Source organism: Schistocerca serialis, unplaced genomic scaffold (assembly GCF_023864345.2).
Source record: "Schistocerca serialis cubense isolate TAMUIC-IGC-003099 unplaced genomic scaffold, iqSchSeri2.2 HiC_scaffold_1212, whole genome shotgun sequence".
In the NCBI taxonomy this organism is placed as follows: domain Eukaryota; kingdom Metazoa; phylum Arthropoda; class Insecta; order Orthoptera; family Acrididae; genus Schistocerca; species Schistocerca serialis.
The window spans coordinates 90,001-95,000 of NW_026047417.1; the positions used below are offsets into that span (position 1 = coordinate 90,001).

Consider the following 5,000-nt stretch of genomic DNA (forward strand, 5'->3'; position numbering starts at 1 on the left):
AGCTTTTTAACCGCAACAACTTTAATATACGCTATTGGAGCTGGAATTACCGCGGCTGCTGGCACCAGACTTGCCCTCCAATAGATACTCGTTAAAGGATTTAAAGTGTACTCATTCCGATTACGGGGCCTCGGATGAGTCCCGTATCGTTATTTTTCGTCACTACCTCCCCGTGCCGGGAGTGGGTAATTTGCGCGCCTGCTGCCTTCCTTGGATGTGGTAGCCGTTTCTCAGGCTCCCTCTCCGGAATCGAACCCTGATTCCCCGTTACCCGTTACAACCATGGTAGGCGCAGAACCTACCATCGACAGTTGATAAGGCAGACATTTGAAAGATGCGTCGCCGGTACGAGGACCGTGCGATCAGCCCAAAGTTATTCAGAGTCACCAAGGCAAACGGACCGGACGAGCCGACCGATTGGTTTTGATCTAATAAAAGCGTCCCTTCCATCTCTGGTCGGGACTCTGTTTGCATGTATTAGCTCTAGAATTACCACAGTTATCCAAGTAACGTGGGTACGATCTAAGGAACCATAACTGATTTAATGAGCCATTCGCGGTTTCACCTTAATGCGGCTTGTACTGAGACATGCATGGCTTAATCTTTGAGACAAGCATATGACTACTGGCAGGATCAACCAGGGAGCTGCGTCAACTAGAGCTGAGCAGCCGGCCGCCCGGGAGTGTGTCCCGGGGGCCCGCGCGAACACGCAAGCGTCCGCTCAATTATTCTGCAAACAGGAGGAGGCTGAGCTCCCCTGCACAACACACCTCGAAACCCTCTCAGGTCCCGGCGGCGCGCAGCGCCGTCCTAAGTACTTGGTCGGGTTCGAGAGAGGCGCAATCGCCCGGAGTTAGGCGAGTAGACGCTTTAGGTGCGACCACCCGTGCTCCCAACTGAGCTTGCCGCTGCCGACAGAGGCCCGGGAGCGTGCTGTCGTGGCATTGCCGGCGGGAGACAACACGCGCCACCTACGGTGACCGGCAGCTCCAACGCCAGCGCCACAGAAGGACAAAAGCCCCACTTGGGTGCCGAAGCGAACTCTCCCAGCACAGCGCACGCGCCAACACGTCCGCACAGCTGCGATACAAACCACCTGCGAGAACCGCTGGGGCGACCGAGCAGCAGACGGCGTCGCGGCGCCGAGCGCCGGGCGGCGGCGCATCCTCAGCGCACACAGTCCTCAATCGGACCAGCACACTGCAGATGGCCACCGCGCTTCGCACCGGGCCCGCGAGGACCTGCTTTGGCCGCAAGGCGCCGCGAGCAGGGGGCGCCGGCGCGCAGCTGCGCCGCCTGCCGCGTCCGTCGGCCGGCGCGCCTGCCACTGGCCGCCCCCACCAGCCGGCTGTAGCGCGTGCGCCCACGCACCGCGCTGCCAGCACGCCGGGCGGCCCCCCCTCACCGGCCGGGGACGGTCCCACCCAGCCACCGCCGCGTATCGCCTCACACCCAGATCCCCTTTCACGTTCGTGGGCATGGTGGGTCCCCTTTCACGTTCGTGGGCATGGTGGGTATCCCTGAAACAACCGGTTAATAGCTCGACCGATCGTCGCCAACACTGATTCACCTCTAGCGAGAACAACCGCACCACAACGGGTTACCTGTTGTTCATTTGCGTAACGTCACCAGCAAACGTAGACGTCCATCGCCATTTGCAACGAGTATTGCATGCCTGTGTCAGGTGTCACAACACACTACGTCTGCCCACATAGACGCAACAACATGTGCACGCCTCGAGAACACGTGGAAGGTAGCCCCCGTACGTATGCGGTGTCCATTGCGCGAACGACTGTCAGCCGGCCTCTGCAGGATGTCGCAGATGTGGAACGCGGTGCAACATGCTATCACGGTGTGTGAGAAGAGACGACTACGTCCGAATACACGCTCCACTACATCAACAGACTGCTCATGCTGATCGCCATCCAGGGCGTCCGTTCCTCCCACACGTCTGAATGGCGTACCACACTGCAATCCAGCTCTTATAGGGAGACGACACGTAGCTGCGTGCACAATATTTGGACTGTATGGTCTGCCGTTGCTAGGCGCAGTCGTCGTACGGTCACACATGTGCCACGATGTATCATTCAGTACATACGGACCAATGTGCAGTACAGTTTGTGGGTTTTGCGTACATCGGCGGACAGGTGACAGGCCGTACCACAACGTAGGCTGAGTACGTCGGCATGCGAAGGGCATTGAACATGCAAACTTCTCAACGACCAGCTTGCGAAGGCAGGGGGGAAGGGGGGGGGGGCATGTACGTCCTGCTGCTATCCACATTACAGTGTATAGCAGGAGCATGTGGAAAGTCAGCAACACCTGCAAGGTGTTTAACATGACGCGATACACAGGGGACCGGGCAGTGCGAATAGCGAACTATATTGCGAGGGTTGCGGTTAGGCAACACTACACTAATTTAACGAGTTGCATAACAATTACAGAGCAGGTTCAGCGACAACGTGCGTCAGGTTAAGGCGCAATATAGGTTAGGTTAAGGCACAACATGGGTTACGTTAAAGCACAAATTAGGTTACGTTAAAGCACAAATTAGGTTACGTTAAAGCACAAATTAGGTTACGTTAAAGCACAAATTAGGTTACGTTAAAGCACAAATTAGGTTACGTTAAAGCACAAATTAGGTTACGTTAAAGCACAAATTAGGTTACGTTAAAGCACAAATTAGGTTACGTTAAAGCACAAATTAGGTTACGTTAAAGCACAAATTAGGTTACGTTAAAGCACAAATTAGGTTACGTTAAAGCACAAATTAGGTTACGTTAAAGCACAAATTGGGTTACGTTAAGGCACAACATGGGTTACGTTAAGGCACAACATGGGTTACGTTAAGGCACAACATGGGTTACGTTAAGGCACAACATGGGTTACGTTAAGGCACAACATGGGTTACGTTAAGGCACAACATGGGTTACGTTAAGGCACAACATGGGTTACGTTAAGGCACAACATGGGTTACGTTAAGGCACAACATGGGTTACGTTGAGGCACAACATGGGTTACGTTGAGGCACAACATGGGTTACGTTGAGGCACAACATGGGTTACGTTGAGGCACAACATGGGTTACGTTAAGGCACAACATGGGTTACGTTAAGGCACAACATGGGTTACGTTGAGGCACAACATGGGTTACGTTGAGGCACAACATGGGTTACGTTGAGGCACAACATGGGTTACGTTGAGGCACAACATGGGTTACGTTGAGGCACAACATGGGTTACGTTGAGGCACAACATGGGTTACGTTGAGGCACAACATGGGTTACGTTGAGGCACAACATGGGTTACGTTGAGGCACAACATGGGTTACGTTGAGGCACAACATGGGTTACGTTGAGGCACAACATGGGTTACGTTGAGGCACAACATGGGTTACGTTGAGGCACAACATGGGTTACGTTGAGGCACAACATGGGTTACGTTGAGGCACAACATGGGTTACGTTGAGGCACAACATGGGTTACGTTGAGGCACAACATGGGTTACGTTGAGGCACAACATGGGTTACGTTGAGGCACAAATTAGGTTACGTTGAGGCACAAATTAGGTTACGTTGAGGCACAAATTAGGTTACGTTGAGGCACAAATTAGGTTAGGTTAAGGTACAATATGGGTTAGGTTAAGGTACAATATGGGTTAGGTTAAGGTACAATATGGGTTAGGTTAAGGTACAATATGGGTTAGGTTAAGGTACAATATGGGTTAGGTTAAGGTACAATATGGGTTAGGTTAAGGCACAACATGGGTTAGGTTAAGGCACAACATGGGTTAGGTTAAGGCACAACATGGGTTAGGTTAAGGCACAACATGGGTTAGGTTAAGGCACAACATGGGTTAGGTTAAGGCACAACATGGGTTAGGTTAAGGCACAACATGGGTTAGGTTAAGGCACAACATGGGTTAGGTTAAGGCACAACATAGGTTAGGTTAAGGCACAACATAGGTTAGGTTAAGGCACAACATAGGTTAGGTTAAGGCACAACATAGGTTAGGTTAAGGCACAACATAGGTTAGGTTAAGGCACAACATAGGTTAGGTTAGGGCACAACATAGGTTAGGTTAAGGCACAACATAGGTTAGGTTAAGGCACAACGTAGGTTAGGTTAAGGCACAACATAGGTTAGGTTAAGGCACAACATATGTTAGGTTAAGGCACAACATAGGTTAGGTTAAGGCACAACATAGGTTAGGTTAAGGCACAACATAGGTTAGGTTAAGGCACAACATAGGTTAGGTTAAGGCACAACATAGGTTAGGTTAAGGCACAACATAGGTTAGGTTAAGGCACAACATAGGTTAGGTTAAGGCACAACATAGGTTAGGTTAAGGCACAACGTAGGTTAGGTTAAGGTACAACGTAGGTTAGGTTAAGGTACAACGTAGGTTAGGTTAAGGTACAACGTAGGTTAAGGTACAACGTAGGTTAGGTTAAGGCGCAATGTAGGTTAGGTTAAGGTACGATATAGCTGAGGTTAAGGTACAATATCGCTTAGGTTAAGGTACACATTGTTGTAGGGAAAGGTGTATTTGGGGGGGGGGGGGCGGCAGGTTCGTTGATAGTGATTATCGTAAGTGCATGCCTGCGGGATCATCCGATTTGTCACGTCAGGATGCACTTGTGGCTCATGACAGGCGGCGCTCCGATTCCAAGGTTATGGCAGATGTGTGTCTTTCATTCCTGCCATTGTTTGTGTACTGTGACAGGAGGCAGTATTGTGATGTTGGGTGCACCCCTGTGTAGGACATGTGTGGGTGTTCGTGGCTTAACTGAGCAATGGCGGATGTCGGAAGGGTGGGATATTCTGTTTTGTGGGTGGACCTCCCGGTCTGGTTATGATAGTGTGGATTGTGTAATGTGGCGGAGAGGATGCACCGGATGTTCTTCCATGCTGGTGGTTAGATATTGTGTGTGTGCCTGTTAGAGGCAGAGAGTAGTGTGTGATAGTGTCTGGCTGACGTGTGGTTCTCATTGTGTGCAGAG

General features: G+C 51.2%; 1 non-coding gene across 1 annotated transcript in view; it reads right to left on the reverse strand.

The window, feature by feature from the left end:
* LOC126435594 (small subunit ribosomal RNA) overlaps positions 1-644 on the reverse strand; it is a 1,909-nt gene extending 1,265 nt beyond the window's left edge. The window contains exon 1 of the ribosomal RNA XR_007580052.1: positions 1-644. This exon is cut by the window's left edge and continues 1,265 nt beyond it. This is a non-coding gene — a ribosomal RNA (small subunit ribosomal RNA).
* Positions 645-5,000: the final 4,356 nt, after the last annotated feature.